This window comes from Anser brachyrhynchus (genome assembly GCF_964034855.1).
Source record: "Anser brachyrhynchus genome assembly, chromosome: 4".
In the NCBI taxonomy this organism is placed as follows: domain Eukaryota; kingdom Metazoa; phylum Chordata; class Aves; order Anseriformes; family Anatidae; genus Anser; species Anser brachyrhynchus.
Genome location: NC_137698.1, coordinates 6,204,474 through 6,230,377, shown reverse-complemented (window position 1 = coordinate 6,230,377; position 25,904 = coordinate 6,204,474). Strand labels below are relative to the sequence as shown.

Below are 25,904 nucleotides of genomic sequence, written 5' to 3'. Positions count from 1 at the left end.
AGCTGCATCAGTAGAGCTACCTCTGGGTAGAACAGAGTCCCATTCCTCCTCTGTACAGCCACCTCTTGCTTTTGGTTTTGCTGAAGGAGAAGGGGACCGGGAGCTAAGGCACGTTTTATAGGCTTAGGAGTTGCCAGCGTCATGAAGGGAGCGGAGCGATAAGCTCCATCGGCTGGTAAGATAACACCTCTTTCTCTCTGTTCTCTCTCCTCCCCTTTTATTTCATTCACTGTCAGCAGCAGACACTTTCAGGAGCTGTGGAAAGCACCACGGGGAAAAATGAATTCTTGTCTCATTTCTGTGGAGATTTGTTTTATATTGCCTTTCTTTAAGTCATTATTGCACATCCTTCTTAAATAGCCTTTTTGCTCTGTCTGTGCAAAGCTAATTAGTTGGCTTAGTTGAACAACCAAAAGATCGAGACTGCTTTTTATTAAAACTCTTTCCAGATCTGCTTTTCTGCTACTGTCTTTTCATTTAATGCATGCTTTCCTTGTAATCATTCTGTTAACTACAGGTTTGTGACAGTGACCTCTTTCAGATAAAGAAATACATCTTGTCGCTCTCTAATTTCACTTTGCAATCTGTAATATGCAATTACCATCACAAATATTTATAAAATTAAAAAGTGACTACCTTTTACTTACAACACTAATGTTGGTGCCTGTAGACCCGTTCGCATATTCAGCAGACGCTGTTTGTTGAAATACTATGCAGCCCTAAACATAGATGTTCGTAAATATAGGTAAAATAATAGTGTTTTGTTTTCTTTTTGTGTATGAAAAAAAATATATATATTTTGACTTCTTTTTACTTACTTGCATTTACTTCACACTTAATTCTATTATTATTTTGAGCAAACAGTATTTTTATGTCCAGCGATTTCTATACTGGTAGAAAAATGAGTAAATGTAATACCTGATATTTTCACATCGAAGAAATCAGTTTTCTTGTTAACAACAGCTGGCACAAAGATTGCATACTTTGTGCAAGGGTTGACTGCAAAGGACTTCAACTAGCAAATCTTTGCTATTCAATAGGCTGCAGTCTTCAGGGAGATAACGTGTTTTAGTGCTGATCTGCTCTGTACTTCAACAATTTAGAGCTACTACTTGTCATCATCAGAGCCTTCAGCTATGACAGCAGTGACAACTGTTCAGTACCCCTATTAGCAATGACACGTTCTACCTTTTTTGTTTGTTTGTTTTAATAAAAGGTCCATACAAAAATCAGATATTCCCATGTGCCACTTCTTCCCTCTTTTATTTACCCAGTGGAAGTAGTGCCTGCACTTTAACTGTCATGTCTTCAGTGCAGTTTTAATTTGAATGTCCGCTATTACGGACATTTCTATATTCTTCTGAGGTCTTACCAGCTGACACGATCAAGTGGCAGCCCACCCCAAGCTCAGAAGCTCTGCTGAAATCCACCCTTTGCTACAGCATATCCAGAATCTATCCATCCGCTGCATGTCCTTGTCACAGGCAAGCCACTGGAGTTAATCCCACGATTCCCTGTATTGCATCCTACATCTTCCATCTGCAGCATCCTTCGTCCTCTCCCTGGGGGTGAGTATGAAGGAGGGAATAGTAGTTTGCGTGCCGTTTCCCTAATAGCCTTTGTGCCATATTCTCATGAGATACCATAATGAGAAGCATTGTGTCAGCAGAGGCTGTAGTACCGCTGCAGTGGGTTGAACTACTCTTTAAGTTGGCTCCACAGTGAACCATGATATGCATTTCTCTGCCCTTTAGACATGTGTAGAGGGGTCTTTGGGAAGACAGTGAAGAATAAGCAGTTGAGTAACTCAGGTGCACTTTCCTAGCAAAACCAGTGGGGTGCTGGCTAGAGGGACCTGATTTCTTGCACGTGGTACTGCCAGGCATGCAGCAGAGTGCAAACATACAGGAACAGCACACTGTAAAGCACGGGCAGTAACAGTTTCCCCAGGGTGGAAACACAAAGAACTGTGAATTATTTGCCCTGTAAAGTTCATGGAGTTACACTCTGGTCATGTGTGAGCTACTCACATGTCAAACAATGTACCTCACGGGGAAAATAAGGCCATTGTGAGACCTTAAACTCTGTTCCCTCATTCTGTTTCAGCAATTCTGCAATACAACCTTTACAAACACTTCCACTGTTAATTATTTTTCTCGTCTTAGCAAATTCTATCTCAGTGGTAGATTCCCCTGAAAAAGGTGCGATATGCAGTAGTTCTGGACTAATGCTGCAAATTAGGGTCCATATTATGACTTTGGGAGCAGCAATCTAATCTTCTGTTCCTCTTTTCTCACAGGAATGAAGATTGTTCTAGCACGCTGCCTTGGAAAATTGTTAGCCATTGCATACTGGGTATTCTGGAGAGACCATTTCCATGTGTCTTTCCCCTGTCCTTTACAGTAGCCCCAGGGAAACTGCTCCTCAGTATATTCCTACTCACAGTGTGTGAGAAGTCAGTACAAGTCATCATCTCATTACACAAGCAAAAAAAGCTATAGGTAAATTGAGTCCTTGAGATTTGGTTGAAAAAAAATAATAATCTGGAAGCTTTTTGTATTCTATTTCTGAAATGTCAGCCAGACCACCAATGTGGTATGTGAATCATAGAACAGAAGTGTCAGCTTTGTAGCATAGAAATAAAAGTGCCATTCCTCTCAGTCTTCCTCTTCAGAGGAACCCTGAGGAAATACTCCACTCCTGCAGGGAACTTTTTAAACACTCCTCCTAGAGGAGCAGCCTGGTACAATCAATTGGAGCAGAACCAGCTCCTGCTACATCCAAAAGACTACAACCGAGGTAGAGGTAGGTTAACCTGTCCTTTAGCTCCTGTCTTACTAGCATTTCACTTAACTGATTAAGAAAATAGGTTAGGAAGCCAGCAATTGGCTCTTGCCTGGAGGAAAAGTTCACTTGGACAGTGAAGTCAGCTGTGCTTTACTGTCGATATTTGTATTGATTGAGGTTTGGTCAGCTGAAGTTTATCAGCATTCACGTTCCCAAATAAGTTGTACAGCAACTTTGGTGAAAACATTTGTATTAATAACTTCTGTGTAGCAAAACCTGTCTGACTGGTGAAACTCATGGAAAGGAGCAGTACAAAAGACCAAGATCAGAGTTTATTTTTCTTGTTCTCCTGTAGAAAAATCAAGAAGTTGTAAAGGTATCTATTCTACTGTTTTCTTCTAAAACTGTTTTCGGTATATGATTTCTTACGTTAAGTTTTGCCCGCTCCAGCTTATGCATATTCACAGTGAGAATGTTTCACTTTTGTCTAGGGAATACTGTAATCAGTTTGAGAGTGCCTGCTTTCTGATCATCTGCTATTTGCTGCTCTCTTTTGCCCTCCCACTGATAGCTGCTTTGTGTTCGTACAGTCACTTGTGGTTAAACTCGTGGCTATTAGTAGTTTCCCATTCTCAGCTTCACAGAATTACTCAGCGAAGTGTAAGAAACATCAAAACTGTGATCAGGGAAGTAGCTGTGACTGTCTGTAGTTCTTCCTTTCCATTACATAGCTTGAAGCTATTTTTTTTTACAGTTCCAGCCAAAGTTCTCCTACTGAGCTCAAAGTGGAAGTTAAGCTCTTGACTTAGCATTTTGACTCCAAGATAGATTTAGAAATTTTTCTGTTCTTTGGTATTTATGGGACTATGATCTCATTTTCTGCAGGTCTTATGGCGTACTCAAAGTTTACATCTGAAGTCACTCTTCTACCAAATTCACATGTACACTATGAGAAAGAGCCAGAGAATATCAGCAGGAGCGCACAAACAGGGATTTATAGCACACTTATGTAGCATGAATGCTAACCTGCATCATTGTAAATTACAGCAGTTTCATTTCACAAGAACCATTCTGTGGGGTTCCTTTCTTTTGTATTTAGCACCAAGGCTATTGCTAAGTTGTTTTTTGTTTTCAGATTCGCTTGCTTTCTTGGGCTTAGCGTTATGATTGCTTCCTCCAGCCGGAAGCTGGAAGGGATGATCCTTTATCAGAAGCTGTGGTGGTCCAACATTTTTTCTTCATTGGGATGTTACTTAGCTCCTTTGATATCTTCTGTTCATCAGTCAGTCATGCAAAGTTTTAGTTATGGTTAATTTTTGCAATTTAAGGATTTTCAATGCTATGTCATATTTGTTATGACTGTGCTAGTATTTGCTCCATATTAAAGAACTAAAGAAGCAACCAATTATCATTCAGACTTACTAGCTCAGTAATTAAAATCATGCTTTCTTACAGTGATTGGAATTACACTTTTCCTTTTCTTTTTACTTGAAGGACTTCTACAGAAGCAGATAGGTTTCCCTAACTGAGAACTTTCCCCATAGACTGAGGATTGCAACTGGGTGAATACTCTTGATGGATGAATAATAAATTAATTAAAAAATGAAGTTTTGGGCCACCCAAAGATAGTTCTTAGTAGTTAAATGCAGTTAATAATTGTAGCCAAAAAATGTGGAGAGTAGGGAAATTTCTAGTGTTAATATGGTTAGAAAGAAACTCTTAAACTTTGTTTTAGAAAGTTATTTTGCTGAAAAGAGAACACCTCTCCTTCCACTCTCTGAACACACTGGCCACATCGGAATCAGTGGAAATTGTCCTGTCGATCACCATTTTTGGTATAAAATAGATTTTTGCTATAAAAAAGGATTGGTCACAAAAAGTAGACTTTATTTATGTTATTGATTTATGTTTCTTGCACTCATGGTTGAGAATCTACAACATTCCTTACATGCATTGTGCGTAGGTCTAGTCGGTGCTCTGAAATGCATATTTAAAACTACCAGATATTTCCATTACTTTATGTTTTTTTCCCCTTCCTCTCTTTTTCTTCTCTTAGTTTTCTTTTTGTTTTCTTTTTTCTGCTTTTTTTTTCCCCACTCTGATATATTTATGTCAGCTGCAACTTGTAATGAAGATTTTTCTGGTATTTCCAGTCTCTTTCAATCTCTTAAACTAAGTACAAATAGAAGATAATTAGAACAAATAATGACCATCAAATTTTCTAGAATTATGTTTTGTGTATAAAGAAGTATTGAAAGAATAGCTGTGTCAAGACTCATAAAAGATTTTGGTAGGCGTTACTGGTGTGGTACGGTAGGGTTGCATCAGCTGTTACTGTTTTTTTTCAGGCTTGGCGTATAGTTTTAAAGCTACCGCTTGTGCCAGGCGCTTTTATTTTCCTTTTAATTTATCTTTTTACCTCACATGTAAGAGAACTGGTAGGCTTCTTCAGTGCACAGAGGTCATTTCCCTGTAGCAGGATTGTAGAAAACCATCTTCCAGAGGCCTTTGTCCTGCTAGGCAGCTGTTCAAAAGAATTTCATTTTCAAAGCACCTTTGTTTTCTGTTTGAAGGGTCGTATCTGAAGAGGTATTGACTAAAAGTGCTTTCCTGTCTGTAACTTTACACGCTTGCTAGAGTCACTTTTTATGGCATTGTATTTTGATGTGTGACATGCTTTTGGTACACAAAATTTTGAAGTGAGAATAGGCATAGACTTGCAAGACTGTGAAATGTAGTGTAAAACATAAAAATTCTAACAAAATAATTGAACAAAGATATTTTCCCAGTATTTTTAATTGTCCAGTATTTTTGTATTTGAAAGAGATCAAGAAAATTCCAATTTGGAGCCTTCAGAAAAATGATATTACTTAGAGTTATGTAGAAGTAACGTAAACAGTTTGGTTGAATGCCTGTCAGCCTTCAGCAATTGTTCTATCTTTTTCTCAGTGTGAAATAATTAGAATTTAACATGATTAGTTCTTGCAGTGAGGACTTGACTTGATTAGACACCAGGGTGGACCTGAGGCGTTCTGTTGTTTCTGGCTGTTGTAAGACGTGATGCCATACTTAATACGTTATCCCATTTCTCACATAGCTGCAACCAATGCATTTCTTGATGTATAGGTTATTTCAAAGAGTTTTTCTGCACTTCAAAAGATACCTTTTCAAGCAACATAAAACATAAGGAATTGAAATACTTTTCGTAGTGCCACTTCTCTGGGAAGTGTTTCCCTCATTGCCTTCGTTAGAACTACTTTCTTTAAAATACCTTGCAAATAAATGATTTACCATCTGTAATGGCTCTGCATTTATTAACTGCGTGGGAGCCTAGAGGATTATGTGGTCCTCTTGTGAGCAAGAGCACCGTAACAGTGTTATCAGATCATTGTGTTAGGCCTTGCACACATACACAAAAGGAGTATTTTAAATGGATGTAGGATTCCTTCTAGATTCAAACAGTAATGCCTTTTGATCACCTTTCAAGTCCACTGTATAATAGGTACGTTAAAAAAAACCACACTGGAAAGCAAGAAGAACCCTTTCATATTGTTGCTAAAGATATTATGCCTGCCATTTGGGTTCACACTGTGAGTTGAATCAGAGGTTCAGATAGCCAGTACCTTGTTTTCAGACACTTCAAGAAGAGAAACCTGCAGCAGGAAAGAGTAGGACAACATAGATCTCAGTTGGATGTTGAATATTTAAAACTAGCTGAAATTCTAAAGAATGGGTTTTAATATCCTTTCTTAATGCTTTGCTCATTATCGTATCTGTGGATATAACAGTGCAGTTTCTTCTCTCACTGTGTGGTATTTTTGGACTCATCAACTCCACAGTCTAGTTATGCATTGTATGAAAAAGTCTTTTATCATTTAAAACGTCAGACTTTTAATTTCATTGTGTGCTACCCTAAATATTAGTTATAGTTTTTCTTTCACTTAGGCATGCCTAATCTGAGATTTACATAACTGAAAAGATAATGCGCAAAATTACTCAGTGACCTTGCTTTGTAACAGCTCTTTGTTTCTAAGTCTTTCTTCATCTATTTTTTGTTTATTGCAAATAGTTTCCTTTGCTGAAATTTTGCAGGAGATTTTTTTAAGAAAAACAATACATTTAATTCCTGATTTGAACTCAATTTTCATTTTGTGTAGATTGTTTTCCCTCCCACGCCCTGCGTCTTTTTACCAGCTACACCAGGAAAAGATTACCAGTTGCGTTGGGGCGATGCAGTCTAATATGCTCAAGAGTGCATGGGATGTAAGTGCATTTCCAAGCACTTATCCTGGGATTACTTATGGTCAGGATTTGGACTTTACATCATGGTATGTCCCAGGGTCTTCTTGGTCCCCCGTTGTCTGGATCAGAGACCACATTGAAGCACTCCGCTGTTTTCTTCTACCGCCTGTACTCAGCTGCAGTTTGCACCAATTCCTGAGTGGAGGAATGGGTGAGGAAGTGCTCGATGCCCAGCTAAGCTTGATGCTCATACATAGTCATGTCTTGCTCAGATCCTGAGCCTAGGCCCAGGATAGCAGAGCTAAGGAACTGATTAATGACAAGCTTTCTTCTGGGATATGATACTGAGGTACAATTACACTGAAACTACTTTTAGAAAAAAGCAATACTTGGCATGTATCAGGATGAGTTATTTCTGGGAGATTAACTAGCAATAAATAGCACTGAAGACTATTCTGAATTAAAGATATGTTCACAAATTATTTTCTAAAGGAAAACTTTCTCTTTGATGAAAGAAGTAGTAGTGTTTCTTTAGATTTGAGAGATTGATCTTTGGATCCTACAAAGTACTTGGCTTCAGATGTTATTTGGATTTCAGTTGTCTAGTTATAGTGCTCTGATTAGTTGTGACAGTGGTGTGTGTAGGTATATCTGTAGCTGCCCTTTCATTCTTGTATTTTGGGAATACGTAAATCAATGATAATTTGAAATAGTATTTTGAAAAAGCAAGAAAAATTTCATGAGACATAGATACAGCTACTTAGTTAAATTAGTTACATAATACTAATGTTAATGTGTCCACTGTACCAATTTGTCCTTAATATGTATTACTTGTGTTCATTTTAAAGAATGAATAGAGATTTCAGACTTGATCTGACAAGCAGTTTCCCTATTATCTTACTTTCACTGTTGTATCAAGAGAATGCTCAATGTTACTTGCTTCCTTTGTTAGAAAAGAACTTTTATGAATCATTCTCCACACAGCATTACAGGCAATTCGTGGATTTGGAATATTATCTATAGAGAATTTCTAAAAAATAGTATCATCATCATCATTTTAGAACACTGTTTGATTGGAACACTTGGATGAGACCATATTATGGTAGCAGAGGAATAGTTTGTTACTCTTTTCTTTGTCGTATAAGGAAAAAAAATTACAAAAGTATAAACTTCGATGTGATATTACTTCATTCTTATCAGTTTTGTCAAAAAAAAATATTCTAAATTCTAAGTGCTATAGTGGATTCAGAGTCAAGTGAGTTTTGTAATTGCTTTTGCAGGAAGCATATGATAACTAAGTAGAAAAGCTGTATCTGCAAATTCCGTATCAAATATAGGAGGCAATGTTTTAGCAATGTGGCTGATCTTGTCTTGGACTGTATCTTCTTGCAATGGAAATAAAGGGTATAAAGAAAATGCTTTTGTCTGTTCTCTGGAATGTAGGAAGACTTTTTGTTTTCTCCTGTCCTGCACTTTGAAGTCTAAGATTTGTGACCCACTTACTTCAGAATCCATTTGTTTTTAAACTATTTAGGTACAGATGGAGAAGGAATCTGAACTTGTTTTTTCTGCATCCTAAACCAGTGTCACAGGCTACATGCTCACAATTACTTAGAGCGTCTACTGAATTTGCATTATATGCCTGTCAATGGAAAAGAAACAACTGTCAAAAGTGATGCAGAAGGAGTATGGCATTCTTAACACATGACATTACATATATAGTATTTCTTAACTATAGAGATTCTTTAGCAAAAATGTCCTGTAGTTAGTTGGTTTTCAGCAGAAATAAAAATGTATTTTATTTTTCCAAAATACAATATGGTCTGCTTATGTAGAGTTTTATGGAACCCCTTATTGAAATAATTGTCATAAGGGATATTGTTTTTCAATGAAAGTTAATCAGTTTTGTTAAATCTTTGTTTGTTTGTTTGTTTCTTCTTTTCCTGTGTCTCTCCCTAATGCTCAGTTTGTATTTTTCTGTTGCATGATCCTTCTCCTTCCTTTGGAATGGGGATGAAAGGAAAAACAATTATGACCGTATCAGTGAAATTCAATTTTGGGCTTCAAGGAGTCAGTCAGTCTCTTGCTCCTTTTCTGCAAACCACTGAACCATCTTATTTCTGCTATGACATATATTTACAAAAGAGTTCTTATTAATCTGCTTTCCTGTCTTCATGTGGAAAGAATATAATTTATGCAGAGTACTTGGCAACTGCCTTTCATCATTCAGAATTTTTCAGCATGAGAGGGCTCATTTCTCCAGTCAGTCCAAGGAATGACACTCTGAAGTTGTCTGGCCAATTGTTTATTTACTGCTGAAGATCAAATACTTGGTTGATGTTCAGCAAGCTGCATTATAGTCCAAAAAATGTGAGAAAATATGACTGATTGCAAATCAAGTTAAAGATAGTTGGGTCACAGTGGTCCCCCCCAGAAGCTAGTAAAAACTAGTGACTAGTTGAAATGAAAAAGAGGACAAGAGATGAAGAGAGTAATTTTGTTAGTTTTTCTAATGGAAGATTCTCTAGAAATATGCTCTATATAATTTCCCACCTCTGATCCCTCCAGACAGCAAGGAGTTTTCTGGGTAAGTTTGCTGCAAATGGTTGTGTAGATTTCTACTCTGTTTCAGCCTGCTCAGTAGGCCGCTTTTTAAAGTATTCTAGTTTTATTCACAAGTTCAAAAGAGCTTTTCTGCCCTATTCATGTTTCTATATTTCTTAGATCTTAGGAGAAAACAGAATAATTGCATTTTTGAGGCGTTTAGAAAAAGTAAATTGTCACATTAATATCCGTCACCAAAGATCAGTTATAGTGGAGATAATCCAGGAAAAGTAGATATAATTTAGATATGAAGCAGGCCATGATTTCTGTAGTCATCATAATTCTAGAAATAATTTGTATTGCTGAATATATCTTCCTTGCTTTGATCATTACTTGAAAAAAATAAGTAAGGAAAAGCATATTCTTACTCAATTTTATGCTTTTTCCTAGAATGGAGAGAAGCAAAAGACAGGTTGCTGAGTGGTAAGAGCATTGAACTGGGTTTCTGGAGTCCTGCATTCTAGTTTGGCTGTACATAAGCCAACTCAGATAGATCAGTTCCGCTATCAACATCAGAATTCTCATCCTTCTAACCTCTTTGTCAAGTGCTCTGAGGTTACTTCAACAAAGTGTTGCTTTTAGGTTAGGAAGCCAAGCATCTGTAATTTTGTCCCAAGCTTTTCTGTGTATGCCACTCCTTGCAAAAAACCTTTTTTACCTACTAAATCACAATACCTTCTTCCTATTTCAAGTGTCAGACAAGCTCATTTGGCAGAAAAAGAATCGTGTTGCAAATGATCTGACCTTTCTCAATAATTCAGCATGTTTCAGACTCATTGTGAGGACAATAGAGAAGTAGGCAATTTATTTTCTGAGGTGAAATGATTTAGGCTAATCTATTTTTTTGTGGATACAACATATATCACCAGACCCAGTTTTAAAGATTAGTAGCAGAGAATGAGGATGAGACACAAAAGCAAAAGGTAGTAACTTATATAATTTGTGAAAAAATACATCTTATTTAGACAATCTCCAAATGTTAGCATTCACATTTGGAGACTGATTATTTTGGAACAGAGTGGAAGGTATTTAGATATTTACCGTCCTGTCCTTTTATTTAATCATTATTATTAAATCTCAGGTAATAATGTGGCATTTTTTTTCTGATTTAGACTCAGTCTCTCAATTCATCTTACGTGAAGACAGATCCTGCATGCTCTTTAGCTATACTATACTGTATAGCTGTACCATACTATACTACACTATATAGTTACACTATACTACACTATGCTGTACTATACTGTACTGTACTATTCACGGGGAGAATGAAGAACCACCCGTTCAGATTTGACACCATCTAAGGAACCTGAAGGTGCAAAAGTCCTTGGGACCTGATGAAATGTATCCGTGGATTCTTAGGGAACTGGCGGATGTCATTGCTAAGCCACTGTCCATCATATTTGAGAAGTTGTGGCAGTCTGGTGAAGTTCCCACTGACTGGAAGAGGGAAATCATAACCTATTCTTAAAAAGAAGAAAAAAGAAAAAACAAAGAAACAAACAAAAAACACGCTATTTTTAAAAAGAAAAAAAAAAAAAAAGGAAGGCCCGGGCAACTCAGATAAGTCAGTCTTCCTCTGTGCCCAGGAAGACCGTGGAGCAGATCCTCCTGGATCTCACGGATCATGTGCTATAAGGCACATGGAAAATAAGGAGGTGATTGGTGACAGCCAGTCGAAGTTATGGATACCCCATCCCTGGAAGTGTTCAAGGCCAGGCTGGATGGGGCTTTGGGCAACCTGGTCTGGTGGGAGGTGTCCCTGCCCATGGCAGGGCGTTGGAATTGGATGGTCTTTAAGGTCCCTTCAAACCCAAACCATTCTGTGATTTTATAATACTGGTTCAGACTACGACCTTTTGCTTTTAAATAAAATGGCTGTCACAGATGAGGCTATATAACAAAAAATAATAAAGGGGGTTAACATTCAACTCTCTTGGCCTGTAAAATAACAACTGCCCAGACTCAATAGCCAGCATCTTGTCAATCATGCTCTTCAGCCAGTGTCCAAATGATAATGCTCTATCTACCATTTGTGAACATGGAAACTTGTCTGCTCTGTGATGCAAGTGTCAGATCTTTTTCCACTACTCTTCAGTTTGGTGTAGCCTGTTTAAAGCACTTGTACTGAAACATCCCACTGGATGGTTTGGGGTTAAGTATGTGAAATTCATGACTGAAGACTCTGAATTCATTTTGTGTTCACTAATTGTACTAAGAAGGATTCTCACACCTCATTATTGTATGTTATACTGAAATTCCCTGCACATAATTGCAAAATAAATTATTTCAAGAAAAAGGCCGTAAAGCAAGTATTTTAGGGAGGAAGAAAAGCAATAAGTTCTATATAAAAAATCATGAAGTAGTTTTTCAAGATTTATTGAATTCTGCATTTATGTATGCTCAAGTTTGGAAATGATAAAATAATCTGATCTGTTTGATGTTGCTTATGAAATAAACTCTTTAAATAAGAGTTATAGAGCTAAGATTATTGCAACTAATAGTTGGAGGAATAGCCATCCAACTATTAAGGTGGCCTTTGGACTCAAGAGGTGTTGATACAGTCAGAGGCTTTCTGTACCCAGATATATAAAATTATTAAGGTACTTGAAATTGTGGAAGACAGATTTTTAAAAAACGCTTATCTACATATGGGAACATATATATATATAAATATATAATTCTGATTCTTATACACATTCTAATGCAAACAGAGGAATCAGTGATCAGACCTTTACTATAGAAAACTTCATAGACAAATAACATATGGCTCTGCATTGAAGAACTCACAATATTAGGTACTGTTCCTGCATTTATTTTATGTACAGTCATAACTTTAAGAAAATAGGCAGTCCACTAACTAAGTTACGATCCCCAAACGTGCTTCTGCATTTAAACCCAAATTATTGGATGACAGACAAGTAGATGTATCACTCAGACGGGGAACAAAAATATCTGAATCATGTCTGAACTAAAACATGTTAATAAAAGCCCCTTTAAAAACTCTCATGATTATTTCCCCAACGGACTACAAAGTGTTTATGCACCCAGCATTTGATTTCAAAGGATTGCACTAGCTAGTACTTTTCCAAATGCAATCACAGAATTCTCTAGCATCATAGAAGTTAATTATCCAAAATATTGCTAATTGTGACTCTTAGTTATGCTACTGCTCATCAAGCATAGTTCTGCTAATTGATATTTCACTGTCTGCACACAAGCAGTGTAGGAACAAAGAAGCCCTATCACCTCAACGAGTAGTAAAGGAGAATCAAAGCACCCACAACTATTAATCCAAAGACAAGGTCTGCTTTTCATGCCATGATGCTTCATGGATTTGCCTGCTGACACTTCATTGACACCAGACAAGTCTCTCCACCACCGTAACCAGTATGCTCTACGACTGATGTTCTGATGTCAATGCCTGTCAAGTCTCTTTGTGAAGTAAGAGACTTTCCAGAGGCAATCCTTTCGAATTGCACTTCCTGTATGTATTCCCTGAGCCGTCCACTCACACAAGAACAACATCTCTGGCGAGATGACTACAGTAACACAATAATCAACAACTTTTTGCCAGGAAGCATGGAAGTATTTGCTGGGTGATCTCCCTTGATTAAATGAACAACCTAAACAGAAATATTCTTCTTTTCCATAGTGATTTCCATTAAAAAATTCCATCCTCATCAATGACATTGTGTCAACGTAAAGAGTCTCTACAGCTGTAGGACTTCAATGACTTCAACAACAAGCTTCATTAATGAGACTATTTATTGCTCTATTTATAAGCAGAGTGGTGTAATTACTAATTTGCAGAGCAAGAAGACCTTTCAGGAAGATCATTTTAACGCTAATGTATGTTCACATCATATAAACTATGGTCAGTCAGTTTTCATCATTTTTAAATGCATACCTGCTTTAATACTTGTCATGGGAAATTGGATTAGTGGACTAGCTCTGTACCTGATGACGCTTCAGAGACAAATCATGAAATTCCAAAGCAGGCAATTACCCAGTAACCTCCAAGTATGGTGAAAAAATATTAAATTCAGATCTACAAGTTGGTTTATACCATCAAGCAGAAGCCTTTGAATTTAAGTTAATTCATCAGTTCTTCCACCAACTTTTCATCACAAACCCCATACTACTCACCTTCTCCACCCTTCCAAATGCTATTCCACCTCTCTTCCAAGTAAAGATATTCAGTCGTGCAAATTACATTCAAAAATCCCTTATTTTTCAACCCAGTGAACACAAAACAGAACTACTAGATTAGATATTAGAAAGAAATTCCTTACTCTGAGGGTGGTGAGGCAGTGGAATAAATTGCCCAGAGAAGCTGTGGATGCCCCATGCCTGGAAGTGGTTGAAGGCCAGATTGGATGGGTCTTTGGGCACCATGGTCTGGTGGAAGCTGTGCCTGCCCATGGCAGGGGGGTTGGAACGGGATGGTCTTTAAGTCCCTTCCAACATTTGATGATTCCAGGATTTTAACACCCAGCCTTATATACTCAAGGTCAGCTATCCCCCAGGACAGAGACTTCGCAGTCTTTCTGGACGCTGGTTCTGTCTGAACACCCCTGTGGGGACAATCGCTTCCTTTTTGCTAGCTGGGCTGTCTTCACCTGCAAGTGTGGGCCTGGTGCTGCTCACGTTTCTGCCACAGAGCCCCTCAGAGAAGACGCAGGCTTCATCTTCTCTACTCCCTCCCAGCAGGCAGCTGCAGGCAGCTGTCAGGTCCACCCCTGAGCCTTCTCTCCTTCGTGCTGACCAAAGGAGGTCCCTCAGCCTGCCCTTGTATGCCGTGTGCCCCGGCCCCTCACTCCCTCATGTGCCCTGGGCTGGGCCCACTCCACACCCATCAGTATCTTTCCTGTCTGGGGGAGACCAGAAAGGGATCCCGGAGCCCAAGTGCAGTTGCAAAAATGACACCAAAAAGCAGAGAGGAAAGCGGATTTACCGGTTTTTATTGTTGTTTTTGTGGTTGTTGTTGTAATGTATTTATTTATTATTTTTATTATGATTATTTTATCAGTTTGTTGCCCCGTCCTGGGAAGAGCTTGTAACCAAGCGCCTTGAAGGGTCTTTACGCTGCACTCCTGCGCTGCTTCCTGGCAGGCCTGAAGGCTTCTGCTTCTGCAGAGGAACAGCTGTCTGCGTGCCCGTTTCGAGGGATCTGCTGCTGTTCTCTGTGCACCGCCATGCAGGGCGCGGGTTCGTCTTCAAGCACCTCTTGGCAGCCTTCTCGTCCTCAGACCGAGACACCCCACGCCAGGCGTGGCCTTCGGAGGGCTTCTCCTGTCGCCCGGTGCAGCAGCCCAGAGGAAGCCGAGTGCGCTCTTGCCCAGCGCTCGGGACTCCGTGCAGAAGGGGCGACACCTCTCCAGGAGAGGTGGGGAGGGGGGACGGGGAGACGGGGAATAGGGGGTGGGAGAAGAGGCCATCGTGCAGGCAATCCTGCGTGATGGTTAACGGATGGCCTCTTCCCCCTATTTGCGGAGGCAGGGCCGGGAGTACGGAGCGGTCCGGGCGGTTCTGCGATGGCGATGGTGGTGCCTCGCTGGTGGGAGCCCTGGCACGATGGTGTTGTGCCACACCAGATGGGATGGAGGTGGATCCACCTCCATCAGCTCTTCCTCCTCCACAGGTGGATCCACCTCCATGGGCTCCACACCAACCGCCACGGCCGCTCCGTCTCCGCTGGCGCGCCTCCGCCTGCACTTCTGTTTGGGTTCCATAACCCAATTCGCTTTTATTCCACCAAGAGGTGGGTAGCCTTCACGCCAGGATCTCTTAATCCCAACCATCGTTGGTAGTTGCCAGAGATCCTGGGATTCCAGCTAGTGGTGTGCCAGGCGCAGGGGCTTTTATAGGCCCCAGAACAAAGGGGGGCGGGCAGATGCCCTGTGACATCGGGAGAGTTCTGTGATGGCCGCCATGATGGCGCGCCACGCCCCAGGCCCAACATGGCCGTGTTGGGAGGGGGCTTCTGCGGCCTGAAAGAGGCCCTCGTGTGGAAGGAGGAGGAGGGTCGGGGGGCTGAGGGCCCCTTTCCTGGGCCATTTTGCTTGCCAGAGAGACAGGCTGCCCCTTGGGCAGAGGGACTGCCCTCTGCCTCCACTCCTACACCCTGAGTACGATCCTTTTTCAGAGTAGCCTTAATGCAGACACACCAACTCTTCCCTTTGACATGTTTCATAGCTCCCTGTTTACCAATCGTCACAGAAAGAACCCATCATCGTGCAGTGCAGTCACTGTAGCAATTGCTTTGGGCAGTAGTGAGTACCCCAGAGCCCTGGCTTCACTCCAGGTCTGAGATACTTCTGATTTCCAGGGAGCTTTGTCTCTTCTCATGGCTTCTCCTGGGCCACAATCTACAAGTGAGTGAATCCAGTCTATGCATTTCTGGTGGGTCCTGGTCTGGTGGGAGGTGTCCCTGCCCATGGCAGGGGGGTTGGAACTAGATGGTCTTTAAGGTCCCTGCCAACCCAAACCATTCTGTGATTCTATGATTCTGTGATTGTATGATTCTATCATTCTATGCTATCTCTAATAATGACAAGAGTTGATAACAAAATTGCTTTCTTCGCACACACTTTCTAAAGGGACAAACATCTTTCATTTATGAGAGATGTAATTACCATACTGCTTAATGACTGGTTGATTCCTCTATTTCCTTGCACAGCTTACTGACTGATGTTCAGTGTCTGGGTTTGCAGTCATAAATTACAGTGCAAAGTAGAAACTGTGCCTGGCAAATGCTTTCTTATATTATTTTCATGAGCAAGATTTGATCAGACAACTTTTGTTATTTTTTGTAGTCATTTGAAGAAATTTTTTCCTGTGGAAAACTTGCCTTTGTAAAAATTTTCTTTGCTTCTCTTACTCTTCATTTTCCAAAAAACAAGCTTGAAAACAGAAAGTTTTCTTAGCAAAAAGTTGAAATTTTCAGTGTAAATTTCCCAGAAAAACATGGAAGTTTTTTGCTTGGAGTGCTTATTTCTATCAAAATCAGTCACAAACTAACATTTTGACTGATTTTTTTATAGTGATGGAAGTTCTTATTCTTTTATGGAAGAATAAGAATTCTAATAATAGTAAGTTCTTATTCTTCTATGGAAGTTACTTATTAATTCAGCCACATTTCTGCAACGTATAATTCCTTATTTGTTGATAATTATTTTTCAGTGAGTGGGCTCACACCTTTCACGGGTAGACTCTGCTCTACTTTCCTGTCAAAGGAGGCTTCTCACCTTAAATCTGTAAGGAACTGGTATAGTTATGGTCATAGCTGATAGATTCACTCAACTATAAGCTTCAACTTGTATAAGCTAAGCAGAGCCTAGACTTCAGACGTCCAGGTATGTTATGATTAAGAGATGCCAAAGGAAACATGGCAAGTATTATGGAATTATATTGCAGCAAATGAGGCTGCTGTCCCTTCAAATTGGGTGATGGCTTTACCATTTTGAACTGCTGTCATTTATTTTCTGACTGTGCAAATGCAAATAAATATCCCATCATTACAAGCCATTAAAATACAGTCTCATACTTTACCTCAGTTATACTAATTTTGTTTTCCTTTTTGCTGTCTGTCCTTCTATGAGTTTATATAGACCTTCAGGAGAACCTAGCAGCCAGTCATTTAATTATTGATTATTGGTTTTGTCACTGATTCTTTAAACTAAACAAGCAGGAGATTAGGCAACTCTAGACAGCCAAGGAAGTGGGAAATACAAGCTTGGAGAATTTCCCCATTATACTCTCTAAGATGAGTTTTTTCTTTCTTGCTGGTTTGACAAACCCCTCTTTGCTGACTTGTCTGCAAAATATTACACTTAATGCAGCAGTGGTTAGGCTTTTATGCACTGTGAATATATTCAGTCAGAGAAATTTAATTTTCAATAAAGTTGTCCAGATTTCAGGAAGAGTATTGAGGTTTCAGTAAAAGCATCTTGGGACATACAAGGATATTACTTTTACTGCATTCTGTGAACAGTTCCTTTTAATCTCTGTTATTGTGGTATGAGTCATTACCTTGGTAGCTATATTGAAAAGATATTCTAACCACTGGCAATAGCTCTCTGTTAAAAAGACTAGAAAATTTGATCATACATTGTAAGAAAGAAGGGAAAGGAGTTGTATTTCCTAAAAAAAAAAAAAAAAAAGGAACACGTATGTGAAGATAATATTGTCATCTCATTCTTGGATGATGTTAGAGGTAGCAATCATAAAAAGCTTACTCTTCTCAAGAAACGAAACCTTCTGTTATATTCTTGACCATAAGAAAGTGCGAGTTGCTAAAAAGTAGAGTATCTGTCCCTTGCCTCCAACACATACATGAGTATGTGAGTATGTGCCTGCCTTCTTGTGCCTGGCTGGTATGAGTGATGCTGCTCCCTAGGAGGATTGTCTCAAAACAGTTTGTGAAAAGTAACTTCACTAAATATTTTTTATTTACATGTTTTAAATGTTGCTATGAAACATTTTTTTAAGAGTAAATACACGTTATTTGTCTTTTGAAAAGGAAAAAACTACCAAGTAGTTTTTAAAATATGTTTAAAATATTGCTATTCTGTACAGTACAAATGAATAGTAGAGAAATTAGAGGTATTTTTGAAAAACTTTGAAAGAAAACCAAAACCCATATTTTATTATGGTTTAATATTCCATTGCCAAGAAAAGATTTCAGAGAAGAGATTTTCTCATTTGAGAGCTATTTCTGCTCTGAGTATGATGTTGAGGACATAGATGTTTCCTAAATCCCAGACGTCTTCAGGAAGTTCCAATTAAAGCACTAGGAATTAGGCATCTAATTAGGAATTTTTAACGCAAGTGTAGTAATCATTAAATTGATACAGGATCGTTTTTTCCCTTCCATATGCTTAGAGATGTTTTCTCCTTAATTGCATTTATTACAATAATTTAAGTTCCCTTAACTGATTGACTTAAATTTTATAGACCTAAGTTGGCCTTATGACCAATTGATTTGTTGGACAGTTAGGTTTTGTTAGGAATGAGGGTAGTCAGAAGAAAAGCTGAAACACTGGGGCAAGGTTAATGATGAAGAAGCTGTGTTAGCTCCATAATTTTTAGATTAAACAACAACAAGAAAACCCCTTTCATATGGAGATGATAAAGGTCTTAGTAGATTGCATTGCTACAGCTTTCCTGATCACGGACTCAAGGCTCGTGGATGGTCACTGGATTTATCTGCACACACATTGCATCCACAGGGATGATAGATGATCATCTGGCAATTTTATCTAACCATAATCATAGAATCATATTAATATTAATCTATCAATAATGTTTTTCTCTTTAAAGGATACCATTCATTTTGGGTTGGCTGCAGGTAATAGTTTCATGGTAAAAATGCCTTTTAGCTTTACTGGACTTCTCCTTAACAAAGGTGAAAACCCTTTCCTGTCTGTGACAACAGCAAACCAAGTGTCTCATAGCCTGTATCTTTTTCACAAAAACCCCTCTGTGGTTCAAAACTGTGAACAGTTAAAAGCATGGGTGTCCTAAAGTCAATTTTTGTACCTTCATGTTGAGTCATTACTCCAATAAGTGACAAATGAAAATAAATTGTACAGTATGATGAACTTACAAACTAAGCCATGCTATTAAACAAACAAACAACAACAAAAAACAGAGGCAAATACTCTTCCCCACGCAATGACTTCTCGGAGAGTAGCTACAAAAAGGACTATAAAAAAGAGTTCAGAGATCTGGGATTTCTAAAATTAAAATATGAGTCTTCCTTAGCTTTCCTGAGTCAGGCAGGAAAAAAAAAATAACAGGCCTTTTGATTAAATCTCCGATATCCCCTTCAGGCTATTGTCTGAAAATAATTTCTTTTCATGTATGCACCTGGGATTAAAGCTGTTTTATAAATCTTCTGCTCTTTTAAAACCGATACAGATGTTAGATGTTGATAAAATGTTTGTTGTCTCACTAAATTGTTCAGATAATTTAATTTTGTCAAGTAGGATTTGTAGTGGTATGAATACGTGTAGAGGTAGCGTTTGTAGGCTGAAGAAACTAATTTTGTGTGTCTGACCGCAGGTGTTCAGAGTGTTATCTAATGGATTTATTTCCAGGTTAATCTGGCAGAGAAAAGGCTCTTCATCACTTTTGCTACAGAACACACGTTTTATGGCTGACAGAGAGAAGGAAATCCTGGGCTGGCGTGTGTACTTCAGGTGAATTCTAGCAATGCCCTAGTGAAAGACTGGTTATCCCAGAGAGATGAACTAGTGTTCCCTGCTGTCGAGCGGTGTTTTTGCCTTAGTGAGGCAGAGTTTGTGGTGCCTGGGAAGACAAGGCAAAGGGCAGTGGGAGCCTGGAGGTGAGGCAGTGGACACTTAGAGCCGTAAAAGCCAGCTTCCATTCAGAACAAAAGGAAAGAAGAAAACTGGAGGGAAAGGAAATTTGAAGGAAGAACAAGAGGGGGAAAGACAAATCAATAAGTAGCAGGGAAACGGGAGATTAGAAAGGCAGCATTGAAGATAATTGGAAATTGAAGCAAGTTGTTTTTTTGGAGGTTCAGAGAAAGGACTGAAAAATGCACTGTCTGTGTCTGGATATATTAATGCTTCTATAATGATACATTTTGTCTGTTCCATTGTGAGACCTGAAAATATTGCAGTTTTATCTGTTGACACAGAACAGCTGTGTTTAGACCCTATCTTTCATTGGCAGGGTTTTATAGAGCCTCCATTATCACGGAGTCTAGATGCTTTTCACGTCTCCAAACCTCTGGCCAATGAAATGAACATGTTTGACTTGCAGACAGCTTAACTGATTGCTTTTGTGAAACACGGCAAAGAATTTAGCTGGGTATTTAAAATAAATAAATAAATAAAAATCTAAGCTTTTGAGAATTTCCACTTAGGAAAAAAAATCATCTCAAGCTCTATGTTTGTATTTTTGTCTTGATTCAGGACCAAAACACACTCTGAAATTTCGCATGGTTGTACACTGGAGGCTGGCTTTTTGGCATGCTATTCAGTTCCTGCCATCTCTTTACAGGCAGCCAAAAGCCTTAGGGTGAGAAAGTAGCAGTTTGATACTATGGCCAGAAAACAGTACATTTCACTTAAAGATTTTCTTTATCCTTACCCAAATGCCGTCAATCTTCAGCAATCAACTGTGTTTTTCACTGCTGTCACTTCTTATCTGAGAAGGGCAAACTGTTCTTTCTGAAAGTGAAGTGCAACCTGGTATTCCAGGTTTGTGTGACTGACAAATTCATATTGATATGCTAATCGATGCATGTTGTCACCTCTGTGCCAAGCTCTTTCTTGTCAGAATGTTCTGCATCCCACGGGCTTTGCTTTTTTGCAAGACTCTTCCTAATGCAATTAATCAGTTAATCCAGGAATCATCACCCGTCCCACAGACCTGAAATAAGCTTTCTGGCAGAGTGTGCTCTGCATCTGTTGTCTGTGGTGGAATCATATATTGTTAGACAGATCTACGATGGATTTTATCATTATAAATCATTACCAGCATGAGCTCCAAATCCCATGGAAAATTGCCCTTATATATATGCATGTTTTTAAGCTTGTCTATCTTTACTACTGACTTAACTGAGCTATCAGGCAAGTGAAAACCACTCCCTCTATCTTACAATGTTAAGTCTGGAAAAGTGCACAGATCCAAAAACTCTATGTAGGTATTTCCTGGTTAGCACAGAATTGTAAAACTAGATTTGGAGATAAAGATCTTCAATTATTATGAGGAGAAAGGAAACTCAGTGAAGTAAATTAGTCTCCTGAATTTCCATTGCAGTGCAGATATTTTTCATCAGCCACTGAGAGTTTTATATTGAGTGATGTCTCTGCTATTTTTTCATCTAATAAGAGGCCCCAGTAGTTCCAAGTGAGTACAGGAAGGTTATGGTTGGTCCTGGAACAGTACCGGATCTCAATTTTATGAATGTTTTTCTTTAATCCCTATATTACAGTAAAGTCATATGAAGTCCTCAGAGTTTTTAATCTCTTATTCTAAATATATATTTTTTTAAATTGTTCTTGTGGATTAATTAACTTGAAAACCAGAAATGTCCCTGGTGGCTGGTTTCCAAGAGAGGAGGAAATAATAAGAGGACAAAACTGGTTAAGAAAGTTCATTGAGAATAAGAAGCTCATACTCAGAGTAGGTGCTTTTCAGCACTTTTCTTGTAATGCTGATCTGTAGCCTTTGCTTTTTTCATATTGTAGGGATTCTGTGAAGTCTGTGGGTAAAAACGCAGGCTATGGAGATTATCAAGGTAGTTTTACATTTGTTTGACATGGGGATTACTGCATCCATGGCAGAATGAAGCTCAGTAAAGACCAATTTACTTTACTGCAATTGATTTATGCCAGCAAACACCATCCTGACTTCTGTTAAACTAGGGCAATGTCTCAGTCAGTTTTGCCCCTTGCTTCCACTCAGCTATTCAAAGGAGCTCCTAAAACAGTGGCCAACTTGCACGGGAACCAAGGAAGGCAAGCGTGGGTTGACTGTCAAGATTTTCTACGAAAATACTGTAAGAGCACAAGCAAGCTGAATGGGGATGGTGTAACAGATAAATACTGATGTATGTATTCAGTGCAAGTACTTGGTGAAAAATTGTTACTGCAAGGAGGCAGGCAGGCAAAAAAGCTCCTCTGATATGGCCTTACTGTAAAGCAGGGTGGCTAGGCTATATCGTAGCACGAGGCTGGAGGTGCAAATCCTGTCCTGTATAATTCACTCTGAATCTGTAGTGTAACAGAGACAAATTCTGTGTGGAAGGCTGCCTTATTTTGTAAATTCATTCTTTTTTGATTGTTCTTTGTCTTCATTTCAAGTTGTTTCAGTTTTTTGTTTGTTTTTCAGCATGATCTCAAAGCTTCTTGTGGTTGTTATTATTATGTTTTTCCTTGCTGCCACAGTTATTCAGACTTTCAGATCTGCTTCTTCCAGTGGGAAAAAGAACACCGGAGGAGATGTCAATAAGGTAGCTTCTACCAGAAGGATAAATTGTTAATAGGCTTCCTGTTGATCCTTGCATGTAGGCTAATTCTCAGAAAAATACACAGCGATTAAATCATGTTAATGTGAGTCCCTGTGAACATACCTGAGCTCCACAACTCCTTTCTGGCTCACAATCCAACTTTTCTCCACTTGGAAACCAAGAGCACAAGCAGATGTGAAACACATGGCTGGGCAACGTCCTGAATCCAGACGCTAGGAGGGTTTCCTGAATCATACATGTTACATATACTCAGTGAGGTTATTTTTTTGATGACAGCCTCCTTATTGCTGTAAATTGACCCAACGTTAGAATAAACATAGGTTATAGCTATGGATATGCAGATATGTTTTATCTTTATAACATTATGGATATTTAATACCCAGTCACAGGAAAGGAACAGAGACGAAAGACTATAAAGAAAAGGAAGGAATTTGAAGGATTTCTGAAATTTTTATATGTAGTAACAGAGATCAGCAAAAGAGAGAACACTCTTCTGGCCATTTTGTTAAATACCAAAAAAGAGTCAAAGAAACTATGTCAAATATGATTCCTCTTTTGGGAAATGATAATTGATTTTAGCATGGGAGAATGCATCTTAAAATAAAAGCTGATCAGATTTCCAGCACCTCAAGTACACTTCTGCCTTCTTATAGTACCCCATCAAACTCCAGCATGTTTGAGCCAATAAAAAAGCTATTAATAATGGCTTACTTCATTTAAAATAAGTTTTGTATATTGTGATTATTGGTAATGTGCTATGTTCTCAGAGTGGAAAGCTCTTATTAATTTAGAAATTCAGAGTAGATTCAGGCTTCTGAATTGAAGAACAGCTTTTTAAAAGGTTGTACAAGTCCAGAACACAAAAGATTACATGTTTAAATTTATTTTCTTTATTGTGGAAGATGATTTGTACTACATTATTCATCAGCCATAAGTGCGTATTTGGCATGCTGATTTTCCACACCTTTATATAACTTCAGAATAATCTGATTAACTAATCAAACATAACTGTGAATCAAAACCCTCTGTGAGTATCTCTACAATAATAAAGAATTAAACAGGTGAAAATGAAAATATACTTCATTTGAGAAAGGAATGGCAAGGACTAGAACAACTTTCTCTTGAAAGAGTTTCTGCCTAAGACACACGAAGTCTTGTTCTGGATGTTTTGTGTTACAACTGGAACTATTTACAAAAACTGTATTTTGAGAACACATAGAGGAGCTTCATTAAAGAACCTTTGCAATTATAGAGAGTCAAAAATGTTTTCATTTGCAAAACACTTGACTTAAAAAGTAATTTCAGCTCAGTGAAATTTTGTTTCAGTTTTTGTTGCTGACTCTTTCCACTCAAATGCCATGCTTGGAGAAGAAATGTCAAAGGTTTTTCTTTGAAATGTGAGAAAACTGGTTAGTTCTGTTGCTGGTAGAGTTTTTTGCAGTGCCTTTCAGAATTGTAGAAACCACAAAATGTAGAATGGAACTACTGAATGATATAGGTAGGTTTAAGGTTTCCAGAGGAAGATGATAATCGTGTAAAATGCACAGGTTCACTCTGCAAGGAATGCGCAGTATGGTAGATGAGAAGCAAAAGTTTAAGTAATAAATCTCCAAACAGGTAGAACTGTGGAATATAAATGCATAAACATATCTTTTGTCTGGCAAATTGAGCATCAAAGTGAGACAGAACATATACTTAATCCCTCATTAACATAATCAAGCTTGCTGATTAATTTGATCTTCTAATCTGCCTTGTATCTGAAAAACAAAGTCTGTGCCGGAAACACCTTGCCTGCATAACTGAATGTCATTCTCTTGGGATAAACATCTAAGAATTACACTGACATAAGGGAAAACTGAAGACAGCCTAAATGACAAGGGAAAACAATAGCATTTGCTTCAGAAAAGCAGGAGGCTGTTTAAATTTATGTCTGTCATACATAATCCTTAAAGGTCAATACAGTTTCCTTTTTTAGAAAACAATAAATTAAATGGTATAACAATAAGACATCAAACAATGTAACAAAATATATTCTGTCACTGAAGAAGAATGCTGACATTTTGCAATAGGTGTTGAGGGAGTCAATGGAAAATATCGAAGAGGGAAATGAGGTACTTGCAAACGTTAACAAGGATTAGTGGATTTTAGTTAAGCGCATACTGAAAGTATTTGCAATTCAATAATGGCATCCACTTAGGGCGTTTGGGGCTGAGCTCTGATTTACAGGGGCTGTTGTAGCATTGTGAGTCCTTTATCAGCCCAGCTAGACCCGTGGAAGCCGACAAAGCTCTGCATGGCACTGCTTGGGAGCAGGTGGTAGCACCTGAGCCTGGAGTAAATCAAAATTATTGGAGGTTACTTGAAGGCAGTCATTCAGATAATCTCAAAACTATCTAAACTGAGGTACAGAATTGTACAGCTTGAAAAAGAATGCTGCATTTTTTTTGTGATTATATGTTTTGGCTTTGTCGTTCTGTTTTTACCCCTTGGGGAAATACTTCCCAGTCCTTTCTTTCAGAGCTGACTTGCCTCTCTCTGGGTGAGGAAGTCTATGAATAAATTGTGCAATCTGTGAGGGTTCTTCATTACTTTTATAATGACTTTCGTGCAGTGCCTCCTTGCTGAAACAGGCGTCTTCAGCTCCTTGCAGAAACCTGAAAGCTTGGCAGTAATTAGAGAGAAGGAGGAGAACTGGGAAAACATAAAGGCACTTGGCTCTGTGGTAGCCAAGGAAGAAGCAGCTAGTGGGTGTACAGGAGCATGGAGGACAGAGCTCGTTGTGTAGTTACTGTGCATTAAAGCAAGCCTCTATGAAAGCAGCAGAACTAATTTCAAAGAAGGAACTACCCCTCTCCCCTAGCCAAGCTCTTATTAAATGTTAGTCAAATTAGCTTTCTGTTAAATGTTACTTCAGCTGTTTTTTCCTTTTAAGAAACTGAACGTATCATCTTCCCCAAACACAGTATTACAAAGATATGTAGCTGGCTGAGAGCCGACAGAAACATGGAGCAGAAACAGCTCATTTTGTTGTTAATAAGGTCTAGCATGGTGTCTAATTGGTTGTGCTTAGAGATGTGCAGGAAAGCAACAGCATTCAGAATGAAGAATGACCACCTTCCACGAGGTCAGCTAGCTGAATGCAAAGCTCTTAGATTACAGGAAAATCTTTCCAAATAGGGTTAGACAGGCTACCTTTTAAATGGTTCACTTCTGCACTAAAGTAGAAAAATAAACTACCAAACAATAATTCATAGCAATTATCCAA

The 25,904-nt window shown here is 38.7% G+C and overlaps 2 long non-coding RNA genes across 16 annotated transcripts in view; both read left to right on the top strand.

Annotated features, from left to right (window-relative positions):
* The window catches only part of LOC308194595, a 281,017-nt gene that overhangs the window by 103,153 nt on the left and 151,960 nt on the right, over positions 1-25,904 (top strand). The gene's annotated exons all lie outside the window — the stretch shown is intronic.
* Positions 37-12,542, top strand: LOC308194601. Of its 2 annotated transcripts, none has more exons than XR_013950726.1 (4): positions 37-175; positions 1,366-1,568; positions 2,300-3,163; positions 6,945-12,542. It is a non-coding gene; the product is annotated as an uncharacterized lncRNA (long non-coding RNA). The 2 variants fall into 2 exon arrangements; XR_013950727.1 differs by having other exon boundaries at positions 41-175; positions 1,376-1,568.